The sequence below is a fragment of the Phyllostomus discolor genome, chromosome 2, assembly GCF_004126475.2.
Source record: "Phyllostomus discolor isolate MPI-MPIP mPhyDis1 chromosome 2, mPhyDis1.pri.v3, whole genome shotgun sequence".
NCBI lineage: Eukaryota > Metazoa > Chordata > Mammalia > Chiroptera > Phyllostomidae > Phyllostomus > Phyllostomus discolor.
This window is the reverse complement of record NC_040904.2, coordinates 19,131,573-19,145,088: the sequence shown is the minus strand read 5'-3', so window position 1 is coordinate 19,145,088 and position 13,516 is coordinate 19,131,573. Positions and strand designations below refer to the sequence as shown.

The 13,516-nt window shown below is 37.6% G+C and overlaps 1 non-coding gene across 1 annotated transcript; it reads left to right on the top strand.

Moving 5' to 3' along the window:
• Positions 1–12,133: 12,133 nt before the first annotated feature.
• LOC114491229 lies at positions 12,134–12,296 on the top strand. Its single transcript, XR_003684034.1, has one exon. It is a non-coding gene; the product is annotated as a U1 spliceosomal RNA (small nuclear RNA).
• The last annotated feature ends 1,220 nt before the right edge of the window (positions 12,297–13,516 follow it).

The window sequence follows — 13,516 nt, the reverse complement described above, 5'->3', positions numbered from 1 at the left end:
ATTGTGTAACAGAAACCCGGATGAGAGGATGCCCGCCAGCCTGCGCTCATGCTCCACGTGCCGTTTCAGATCCCATCCTCGCTGGCTTGGAGGAGGGGGAGGGTGTGGGCACGTATGTGCGCGCCAAGGGAGTCTCCTGTCTCTACACAGGGCGGCTACTTAATGGACATTCTAAATGTGGGCCTCTCACTTACACTGCACTGTGGACTATGAGTGCTCTTGCCCATAACCCAGAATCTTTCCTCTTTCAGTTTCTGTGCTTTTTGCACAGCGTCAGCTCTGCTTGATATGTTTGCCTTTTTTCCGTCATTAGAGAAATTATTATTTTCTTCATCAGTTTGCCACATCAAGGTAATGATTTAAGGAGCAAATGAATTTAGTTCTCCTCATGAAGTATCATATCCAGAATCAGTTGAACTTCCGTAATTGAAAAAGATACACATGTTGTTTCTAGAGATAATGAATTTTGGCTGGATATAAAAGAGCTGTCAACTTTAATTTGGAAAAAGTCTGGTTTGGAGCCAGCAGCCTTATAGTATTGGGCCTGGTTTAATCTAGCCAGGCACTGGGAGGGATATACAACCTCCACCCTTCACTTTTACTTATTTTTCAGTGAAGCCCAAATGCCTTCCAGTGAAACCTGAGCATTGCACAGCAATCAATAATATCGTTATTTCAAAAAATATAATTGTGCCTTGGCTGGTGTGGCTCAGTGGACTGAGTGCTGGCCTGTAAACCAAAGGGTCGCCAGTTTGATTCCCAATCGGGGCACACGCTTGGGTTGCAGGCCAGGTCCCTGGTTGGGTGGGGGTGCACGAGAGGCAACCACACATTAATATCTCCCTCTCCTCCTCCCTCCCTTCCCCTCTCTCTAGAAATAAATAAACAAAATCTTTAAAAAAAAAAAATATATATATATATATATACTTGTAAGCATCGTGCACATCTTTATGTAAAATGTTTTTAACTTAATGATTTTTTTACAGGCTAGAGTATTTGTCTGCTTTAGTAATAAATAGATGTTTGTCTAAACTTACTGTCAAAACAAGCCTTCCACACAAATACTTTTAAAAACCCAATTATTTTATGCCTTGTAACCTCACTTTCTTACCTGAAGCAAGTCACTATCTCATGTATATTATAGCCATTCCACTTGAACTTTCTGCTTTTAAATTGCTCTAAATGTTTGAATCGGTAATGTGTTGTTCATTCCCTTTCATCAAAGCCTATTTTCCTTCAAACTTATTAAATTTATATCAAAGCCAATTTTTACATTTCAATGTTAGCTTTTAATTTAACCTTCATAAACTATAACCCTCCTTTTAGAAGAAATATCTTTTTCTCTAAAATAGTGGTGGGCCATTTCTGATGACTCAGTGAGTCCTCAGTAATCTGAGGGTTTAAGATTTTCAAGTATAGCAAACACACCTTTGATTGTTCAACCCATCATAACATTGTTCTGAAGGACTCAAGTATAATGGAAACATAACAAGAGCGTACAGGACCCAGGCTGAAGGATATGTCACTGGCTAATTTTGGGCTAATGTCAATATCAAAACAACATAATATGTTGTAAGTTATTTAATGAAGAAGAATGTAAGAGTCCATAGCTATGCCAAAAAGGTGAGGAGGTAGAAGTTCTTCTTTGCCAGTTAATTAATGAGGAATGACAGAATTAAAAGGATGAGATCAAACAGTGTAATGATTTAGATATCAATAGTTGCTAAAACAATCGGCCTAGAATTTGTTGAGGGTCAGGATACACACATAATTGCAAAGTATCAACATAAAAATTACACGTATGGTTACCAAGCAGAAAAAGCACCTTTTTGATGGGGAGATCATGTGGATTCCACCTTAACCAAGCGATCATCTTTAATAACATCAATAAGAGAAAAAGAACAAAAATCATCAGCCTTCTGATTTGATGCAACAAGAAGGAAAAAACACCATCAATGTGTTATTCTTGACAAAATGTTTAACTTGAGTCTAATCATAAGGAGCAACTGGACAAATCCAGATTGTGAGACAGTTTATAAGGCCACTATCCTGGATTCTCCAGAAATACCATAATCATGAAAAAGAAAAAGTATAAGAGTACTGTCGTAAATTAGAGTTTAAAGAAACATGACAGACAAACGTACTCTAAGGTCATTAATCAGATTCCAATTTGAAAATAAAAAAACCAAAAAGGACATGTGGGGTTCAGTCAGATAAATATGAATATGAATTATATATTACATTTTATTATAGTGATATTAAATTTCTTGAATATAATAATACAATTGTTATTACATCATAGTTAGCTGCTAAATACTTAAGGGTCAGCTGTCTTGATATCACCAATGTACTTTCAAAAGTTTTTTTAAACATAAAGAGAGAAATATGGCAAAATATTATCAATTCATACTTCAAGGTAAGGTTATATGGGTGTTTATAATATTGTACTTTCAATTTTTATTGCTTTCATTTTTAAAAAATATATCGGAAGAAATTCTAAAGTTAACCCAAACCCTGATCCTATTTCCACAAATCCCCTGTTCATAAGATCTGGTGTTCATGAAATTTAACTGTGTTTTGAATTCTGATTACAACCTTCCTCAAGCAAGCCTTTTCTTTCTAGCATTAAAAGCAAAATGATTTTGCGTTTAACAGTGCACAATATGGTGTTCTGGAACACAGCTGATGACCAGGCATGTATGAGGGGTGTTGCTAGAAGACAGATGTCTGTGGAATGATTCACAGCCTCTTTCAAGTTATGAGGATGGAGACCTGCTTCATGAAGAATCTAGGGTGGAGCGGAGTGGGGAGAACATTTAACAACATGGGGACCAGTCAGAGGAATCCCCTTATTTCTGCTGTGCATAAAGAACCCTAGAGAAGTCAGTTGAGGCTCTCTAGTTTAATAAAAATCATGGAGGGAGTCTTATGAAGACTCTTCATACGTGTTAATAGGGATTTTATCAGTTTATTTTGGTTGCAGTTTCCAATTTTTATCGGGGGTGACAAATTCATTTTCACCAGGGGCCACATCAGCCCCTCAGTTGCCTTCAAAGGGCCGAATGTAATGTTAGGACTGTATGAATGTAACCACTCCTTAACTACAGGCAAGGAGTTCGTTGCTGCCACTGGGTAGAAACAAGATGCCGGGATGGACAAAACAAGGTAGAGGGCCGGATTCTGCCCATGGGCCTTGTGTTTGCTACCTGTGGTTTAGGTGATCTTCTCCAGCTTCCCAAAATCCTAATTCTTATAAATTTGTTAGCGTTGAACCAATACTTTGTCTGCCTTAATTCTTTGTACATGCATTCTTTTCAGATGTACAAAACAAACAAAAATACCCTTCAAAGATAAAAAATTTTAAAAAGTGAAAACGAAGTGATTTTTAAGAGAATATACATGCAATAGCACACTTATTTTAATGACATTTCCATGACTCCCATCCATGTCTTTTTTAAAGTTATTTTCACCTGACAAATTCCTACCACTGTCAAAATGAAATACCAACCCTAGTAATTTTCACTGAATGTTTTCTTCTGACATCTTTTAGGTTTGAACAGACTTATTCCATTAACTGAGGTGAAGGAAGAGCCTCTAACTACTTTGGCAAAAAAAAAGCTTTCTTTCAACTTCTTTTTTCTGAGTAATATTTCCTTCTTTCTCATTACCTCATTCCATCAGGATCACATATCAAACCTGTTTTTGAAGAGAATGAACAAGTGAAATGCAACATTAAAGTTTTATATAATAGCCATCTTCAGAGGGATCAGGGGAAATGTAAGTTGGGAACATAAATATGGCTCAAAGTATATCTAGTAGGTCCTAAAGAAACACTTTAGTGCTGTCACAGTTTATGACAGGGCTCCTAACTGAGACAGGAATCAGGAGGGCCCATAGTAGTTCTCACACCCTGCATGAGTCACAAAGCCCCTATAGAAAAACTCCATAGTTAAAACAGAGTTCTATGATTGTAACAGCCCTTCACCTAACTTCCTCTTCATCTCAATAAAAAAAAAAAAAACCCTCTCCTTTGTCTTCTTACAGGTGCTCACCAGGGCTGCACTCACTGTATCGCAATCCTTTCTTTATCCCAAGTAAATCCTCCTTTGCTAAAGGAATACCTGGCTGGCCTTTGTTTGCAGCTGACATTGCTTAGTTCAAAAAGAAGCGGTAGCCCTTTTCAAGAAGAAACAGTAATGTGAGGAGTGTCTCTTATTTTCTACAGTTACAGGCTTCACTGTAATTCTTACTGACAAAATATCAAAATAATATACACATGGATAAAGCTTAAACTGCCTAGATGTGTATGCAATCTTTGAAATGTCCTCTCTTAATTTCAGGTTTTCAGTGATTTCAAAAGTGAAGATTTGCCTTTCTTGTGCATGTTCTGAAATAATGACACTTCAATAGAAATCAAGCAAATTTTAACAAGTATGTATTCCTCCAAGATTTTTCTTTCTTTGCTCTTTAAGGCTCTTTCTCACCTCACAAACACCCTAGTAGCTATAGACTCATGTGTTAAATACATGCACTATATACCTATAAACTCATAATGTATTCATATAAAGGCACTCCAAAACAGTGCATAAAACAGGTGAGCTATTTTTAATTCTATCATGGGAAATAAGTGAAGTTAATGTGGAAGAAGATAAAACAGAATCCCAACTCATGGTTTTTTATTGGGAAAGCACTCTAGATGTTTTGTAAGAAGAGAACAATCTCTATGGGATTGATTGCAGCACAACTTTTATGTAAAGCAGTTTTATTTGAAATACACTGTCCCAGACAGCAGCAAGGGGAACTGTTTTAATCCAAAATGCTTCCAGGCTCAGTCCCTTCTGGCCAATTAATTTGATTTCAGCAATGCTCCGGTTGCCTCTGCCTCTCACTAGGTATTAAATATAGTGCTATTTCTTTTAGAAAAGTTGTACTTCACATGAGAACCACAAGATAAATCTGTTCAAAATTGGACCAGGAGTTGAAATATGATTTTGAAATGGAAAAAGATATTAGCTCATATTCTGACCAACGGAAATATTTTTTTTAAAAAAATCAGGTGGCAGAAAGTACCAGTTAGTGTCTGTCATCCATCAGCCACATTTAGACAAAGTCTGGGCAAAGCTCTTGACCAACCAGAGGCTTTCAACTGTTGCTCTTGGATGTGATTCAAGTTTTGGGGATAAGCCAACATTTTCTGAGAACATTAACATTAAATTTAACAAATATTTATTGGAAAGTATTACAATAGGCACTGTACAAAGACAACTAAAAACATACAAGTCCTGCCTTTGGTATAATTTTATGGGTAAAATTTGGTTAGTCTTATAATATGGGAAGGAATAGGATGATTGTATCAGTTAACTATACAAACACTTAGTAGTTGGAACTACCACCAGTTATATAGCTCACAGTTCCGACGGGCAGTTGCTCGTCAGGGCCAAGCTTGGCTAATCTGACCTGGGCCTGACCTTGTATCTGCGGCCTTCGGAAGGTCAGCTATGGGCTGCCTAGTTCCATATGGCCTCATTCACTTGCTTTGCCATTTGGCAAATAATAATAGTAATAATTCCTGCCAAAACTATAGTAGTTGTGAGGAAGTAGGGAGAATGTGATATATACCTTAGAAATAAAAAGAACACGCATTTTGGATTTAAAGCTTACATTATTATAAATTAAGATTAAACTAATTTATTTTTAAATGAGGGATTTCAATATAGGTTCATTGATCCCATCTTAGTCATCTCACTATTTTCTCAAATAGCTGTCTTTTCATTATTGTTGTTGACACTATCACAGATCTCCCCCATTTACCCTCCCTCTGCCCTCTACCCAGTCACTCCCCTCCCCCTGGCCTTCACCACCTTGGCACCAGCATCCTTGCCATCAGAGGAGTGATCCATAATGGGGATGAGCAAGTGGACTGGTATTTATTCACCTCTCACTCCAAGTGCTCGAACCACCCTAAATGTCATTCATCTTCACCCACAGGCTGGTGCTGTGTCTCACCACAGACCTACTCCATACACTGCTTCCTCAGCCTAAGTGTAATTAACCCCTTCTCTCCTAGACCACCAGATCTTCATTTCTCAAATGTTCCTCTACATCCTGAACTTGTAGTGTCATCAATGTCATTACACTTATTTTTTTCTTTTGAACAAATTTTAGACTTCCATAAAAGTTTCAAAACTAGTACACAGTTTCCACATATTCTTCACTTAGCTCCCACTAATGTGAACATTTTTAAATATTGTTCAAAGTGCCAGCAAGGGCCTAAGTTTCAGGAGGGCCGGAAATAAGTCTGCCTCATTCACCGCTGTATTCCTAATGCTTAGCATAGTGCCTCACCCTCAGCAGACACTCACCAAATAGTTGTCGAGGAACGCACGGTGAATTCACCCAGCTCTTCCTCATTCCTTCTTCTGTGTTTACACTTGAAGAGGACCTGGGCTACTTACACAAGGCAGGAACTAGTTATCCTCTTAGTTTCTAAAAGAGATAAATAAGAAACTATACAACTCAAGTTGCAGAGAGTGGGCAACTTGAGTGCAACAACTACATGCCTCAAATATAAACTATTTTCCATTTTTGTTATATGTTTGCTGTCCCTGATGCAGGTGACTTAGCACGTTATTTGTGAAAGATTATTTTTACCCCTGATGTCTGCCATCAGCACTTCTGAGCAACACAGTCTTCTTTACTTTAAAGTATGAAAATCCACTTCATCATGGTACATTCATTAGTTCACCCTCCTCATTTTGAATTTTAGGTCTAAAATTTTTGTAGTAGTAGATCTTATTCAACTAACTTCATTAACTTTGTCATTTCTGGTCTACAGAGGTTTGAAAATGATAACTTGGAAAGAATGGAGAGTAAAAAAGGTACACTGTAGTAGTAAGAAGTCACATCTAAGGATGAATGACAGCAAGGGAGAGACAAAAAATGACAAAGAACAGACAAAACAATAGACTCAGGAGTCTGATTATTTAAATAAGATTAGAGCCTTCCAGAAGAACATCTCTGCATTAGAGCATGAATATAATTTAAGATCACAGCAATAATTATAAGTCATCAAGAAGAAATTAAATAATGTACAATGTACTTCAACATAGAATATAGGAAGTAATATTCATTTCAAAAGTAAAACAATTAAAATAAGACACACTTAAAATTTTAAAGATGACAGTTTCAATTTTCTTTAAAACTAACTTCAATTTATTTCTAACCAACAATGGATTAAATATTTTTACTGTACTTTTGACTCTCTCTTAAATTGGCATTATAAACATGTATTCCCACTTCCTTTTATATCTATTATTTTAAGTTTCTTTGTAAACCATTTTTAAATTTTATGTCATATATTTTCACTTGAAAATGAAACTTTTTTAAAAAGATTTTATTTATGTATTTTTAGAGAGGGAAGGGAAGGAGAAAGAGAGAGAGAGAAACATCAATGTGCAGTTGCTGGGGGCTGTGGCCTGCAACCCAGGCATGTGCCCTGACTGGGAACTGAACCTGCGATGCTTTGGTTCGCAGCCCACTCTCAATCCACTGAGCTATGCCAGCCAGGGCTGAAAATGAAACTTTTAAAATTACAATGCCAAAAGAATGAATTGGGGAAATATGTCTCATTATCACCTAGAATCAAAATTGTTCTCAAGTTAAATCCTAAAAATGGCCCAATAAAGGTGATAGATGCTAATACACTGAGAGGGTGGGGTTCAATTCTTACCCTCCCTTATAAGTTTTAGTGATTCCATAATAATGAGTGAATGATTCTCATCTCAAAACTCAATAGCAATGCAAGGATCATTTCATCATTAGGTTTATAAGATTTGTATGTAAGATGCATTTGGATCTCAGAAATTGAAGACCATTAATAATTAGGCAACCGGTTCAAAGGAAAAGAGCAATTTATTTGTAAAGAGTGGCACTCTAAATCATAATCTCTACATCTGCCATTCCAAAACACACACAGATCTATAAGAGAGAGAGATTGGACATAGAATTGCAGAATCCATGATCTTCAAGTTCAATATCAGAATCTATCACCCTAAGTAGATGCTTTCTCATGTGGTACACACTTTATGCTATTACAAATCCCATCTGAACCATAACTTTACAGACTTAAAGAATTGAATCTCAGACAAGAAAGACTTTCTGAATTCAATGGATATTTTTGTTCTTCTTGAATGCTATGATACTTAACTGATGTTACTGACACTAGATAGTATTTCCCAGGGTATATTTCTTATACTTATTTTGTGTCTTACATGGTAAATTCCCCCTAACCATATAACTGATATCCTCCCAGGTTGACTTTGTTCAAATTACTTTTCCACCCTCCCCTCAGAGCCTGTAAATCCAGTTAAATGAAAGAAATTTAAGTCTGTTCCCTTCCTGTACTTCACCAGACTAAGGGTCTTTATGTCTCTGTCTTGATCTTAAGAGAGTAAATTCTTGCCAAACAGAAAGAGTTTCACATCACTTGATGGTTGTGAAGGGCATAAGAAGAACACACAAAAGATGCAGTCTCCTCTCTGTTCTCATTTTACTATGAGAAGAGTGCTCACATATTCACTCCTCACTTTTCCTACTATTGTTAGCTGAATAAAAGTATTTGTCCATTTTACTTTGCACTTATTCCTTTCTCTCCTTTCCTATCCACAGGAAACCTAGAGGGAATTAGGAAGAAGGGTGATTTAACTACCTGAGGAAATGAGAGACCGGAAGATGTAGACTAGAGGAATCAGGAGTTAGTACATATAACAAATATACAACAAGTAAAAAGGGTGAATGTGTATCCAACAAGGTAGGAAAGGAGCCAGTGACCAACTAGATACATGACTCATCTGCAAAATTCATAGATGCTGACCAATAAGGAAATGGCATCCAGGGACCAGAGGAAATTTTTAATGTCTGGAAATTTTTAATTTCTCAGACACTTTAAATGACATTGAGACTTGTGGAGTCCCCTCTCTCAGTTGTTCTGCAGAAGAAAGCATGCTTCCCTTAAATTCTCAGACTGTTCCTGCTTCAGCAGGAATGAAACTTAGTAAACTGCAATACAAATTTAGGGACCATCACATGTCATCACACTGTGTTCCAAACGGTGGCAACTCCAGAACTTAATATAAGAGGTATTGGGGTGAGAAAGGTAGATGGATGGCGGGATAAAATCGGCTTTGGAAACAGCTTTTCTATAACTAGATCACTGTATTTACATAGATTTTACAGACATTTAACACAGCTTTGGGAGAGGAACAGTCTCCCCACCAAAGCCACCACTGGTGCCACCACTGCTTCATAAAAATATCCTGCAAAGTGAAGTGTAACAAAGGGGCAGGAGGAATTTGCCAGGCTCCATGCTTTTAATCCTACCACTCTACAGGTCAGAACCCAACGACATGGATTTCTAGAACTTTTGCTCAGACAAAGCAATTTCCCTCCATCTATTCAAATAGATAAATAAAACTTTAAAAGCAAAAACAAAACAAAAAACATATCTTCTTTAGATGCTCTTGAATTGAAAACTGAAGAGGTTTTCCTCCAACTTTGTTTGCTTTGGAAAATGCCTAGAAAATGAGCGCCATCTTTTAATTAATTATCCATTTATTGGTAATGTCTGTCTCTGTTTATTTAGCATCTATTTTGTATTTACTTCTATTAGGGGTAATAGGAGCTATAAAAAAGTTTAGGTAAACTCCATAATTAGGAACCAACTTTTTAAAATTCTTCTACCTTCTTTAATTGAGTTATAACAGACACGAAACATTATATTCATTCTGGGTGTACAGCCTAAAGATTCAATATTTGTGTGTATTGCGAAATGACCCCCACAGTGAGTCTAGTTAACATCTGTCACTATAGTGACAGCAATTTTTTTCCTTGTGATGAGACCTTTTAAGATTTACTCTTAGCGACCTTCAAATAACGCCATATATTACTATTAACTACAGTTGTCATGTTATGCATCACATCTCCGTGACTTATTTATTTTGTAACTGGAAATTTATACCTTTCGACCCCTTTGCCCATTTCACTCAGCCCCCTGTACTCTGCCTCTGGCAACCGCTAACATTTTATTTGAGAAGATGAGAATGATAAAAGTAAAAGAATTACATAACTAAGTATAAGGAGGTAATATTAACTCTAAAATATAGGGTATGACCTCAAGTTCTTTTAAAAAATTAAGAGAAGAATGAAAGTAATTTGGCCAGCATAATCAGGAAATGTGTAATGGATTAGGAAACAGAGATTTACAAGGTGAGTATGATTGGAGAAGGAAGAAAGAAGACATTATCTTCCAAACGAGTTAGGGGAGAAAGAAATGTGAGCAGGGAGTTAGAGGCAAGACTGAGGCTAGCATAATGAAGAAAATGAACAACCATAAAACTTTAGATTTCTACCAGAACCAAGTGTTTTTCCTTTGTTAGCCATTCTTTTGGTGACCAAAGGAATCCCAGACAAAATTCACGTCAATAGGAAACAAGAACATGTGCCCAAACAACTAGTGCACGTGAACTACAGTAGGTACTCAGCACCACCCTTAAGCCTGGAGGAAATTGGGAAGCTGGGCATTTCCTCCCGGGCAAGGGCATCTTGCCATGGAACTCTCAGTCCCCAAGACTTCAGCTTTATCCAGGCAAAATCTTCACTTGCATCTATCTAAGTAGGCTCTTATTTTTATATTTTTAATGTTGTTCAGTTAAAGTTGTCCCCATTTTCCCCCATGACTCTCCCCCACCCTACCCACCCCCATCTCCCACATTCAGTCCTCCCTCCCCCACTGTCCTTGTCCAGGGTATCTAAGTATGCTTTTAAATATTTGACAGAATCCATGAATCTAGTGCTGAAGTTTCTGTTAGCTTATGCCACCAGAAGTGGCCACCACACTGTGCCTCATTCTTTCATGGGGTGGGTAAGGAGTCAGGTAATCTGCCTGAGGGACCTTTAGAGACATGTGGTATGGAAAGCAGAATGAAAGTCTCCTTTGATCGTCAGTGAAAGATTCCAGTTAGCCCCATATCTGAGCAGAGGTTGACAGGGACAGCGTGCCGGCCATGTATGACAGGAGAACAGGAAATCATGGCTACGGAGAAGTTTATCACTTTTAGAAACTAAAAGGAACTCAGAAGCTGGGTCTGACCATGACCCTGATCTAACGCTAGGGCAGGAATAAAACACTTCAGTACTACAGGCACCTTAAAAAATGTATCTAGCAACTGCCCCTCCCCACAATAATACAAATAAACAAACAAGCCTTTTGAGCAAATTATGACATGAATCACAATTCTAGAATCTCCCTGCCCCCGTCACTTGAGAAAATAAACCAAAAATAGTTAAATGCTCACAAAATGAAATGCTGAAAGGGAAAGAGCCCTATGCTGTGAACCTCACAGAGTGATCGCCAGGGGAAAGGCCAGCAGATCGGACATGGTTGGCTCAGCTATCCACCCCACCACGGTTTCATCACCGGAGGCACTTAGATGCATGAGTGAGGACTAGTGGAGCCCAGTTTGCTGCACTGCAGGCTCTTCGCCCTCCCCGTGCCCCAGACACTCTAAGATTACCTGAAAGAGAGCAAACTGTGGCCTGGCTGCCCACTTCTCTCCCACGCCCCACCCCTCCCCCACGCCCCACCCAGCTATGCTTCCCTAGTGAGTGTGGTGGGTAGTCCAAAGAAAATGTAAGAGCAGAATGACAGAGAAATATCTGGGGAGTACACATGCCAAGAAAGATAACAAACCATTAAAGGCAAAATAAACGGATAAGATAATTAAGTCCTACTTAGTCGATGTTTTCCAAGAATATAGAAATAAATGCGTCCACTCATTTATGAAGTTCATACAATGTTCATATTTCAACTAAACATGGAATAGGACATAATACAAAAGTTAATCCAAGTCCACAAAATTTAATATTCAAAGATACAGCTATACACAAAGAGATGAAATGATAGGTAGAAATTTTCCCAGTACTGCAACAATGATCTGATCCCATATATGCAATTGAATTTACCATAAGGATGAAATAAAGGAGAAATACACACAGTCTTCTGGACAAACGTGAAAAGTATATATAACATTCAATCCCTATTTATGATAATGAGGAAAAACCTTAGAAAACTGAAAGTATGCTCACCTGGCAGGGGAGACACCATGATCACGAAGGTGGTTTTCCGCGGCGAGGTTTATCCATTGCACTCCGTGTGTGCTGACCCCTGCGATTTCCCCGAACGTGGGAAACTCGACTGCATGATTTGTGGTAGTGGGGGACTGCAGTCACGCTCTCCCCTGAATGAAAAAGAAAACTGAAAGCAGACAATTTTCCCACTTTGATAAAGATTATCGGAAAGTGCAGCAAATGGCATGCTCAATGGAAAAACCTCAGGTAATTCCCTTCAAAGTCAAGAATTAGACAAGGATGTTCGCAACTACCACTATAGGTCTAGAGGGAACATGAAATCCTCCTTAAGACAATGTAAAATAAAATAATTTAATTGGAAAGAAAGACATAAAAACATTTTATATGCAACTGGTGAAATAATTCTAACATTGAACAACCAAGAGACTCTTCAAACTATCAGAACTATTAGGAGTATTCATCAAACTTGTTAAATATAAGATTAACATGCAAAAAAAAGAAACATTCCTCAACAGCAGTGATTCACAACTGTTTGCCTGCCTGCAGACATTTGGGAATATACAGAGGCATTCTGATTGTCACAGTTGTGGGTGTGAGGGGAAGGTGCCAGTGGCATCTAGTGGGTAGAGGCCAGAGATGTTGCTAAACATCCTGCAAGGCCCAAGACAGCTTCCCACAGCAAAGAATTATGCAGCCCAAAATATCAGTAATAAGGCTGCTGAGAAATCCTGCTCTACACCAGTAAAACGACCAGTGAGAAAATCTAATTTCTACAAAGATGCCGTCTACAACGGCAATGCAGACTGCAAAGCATTTGGGGATTAAACTAAGATACTTATAGTAATTTAATAGGGAAAATGCTCCTACATGTTCTAAAAGAAAACCTGAATTCATGGAAAGATATTTTATATACATGAATATATTTGCATAATATTATTGGTATTGTTGATTGTTTCCTAAAGCAACCAATTCATTTTTTTTAAATTCAATATTGAAAATCACCATTATCTGGGGAATTTTTTAATCTGGTTCTAAAGTTTTAAATAGAGGATTAGTTGGGAAATCTTACCCCATACTATTTGAATAGTTGGTAACTTCTTCCCCCAAAAATGCAATAAAAGGCAGATGTAGAAGCAAACTGAACTCGGGTATTTAGGGGAATTGGTTTCTTAGTCCAATGCAAATTGCAGTAATCCTCCATATATAGAGTTTAATCTCTTTGAAGATAACCATGTTTTTCATGTGAAGAATAAAATTATATGTCTATACTCGCAAGAAAATTAGTTTTTAAAACAATAGTAATGATACTTTAATAATAGTCATTGTTTAAAGTACGCATACCAATAGCTGCACACTAAACAAAGACTGGATG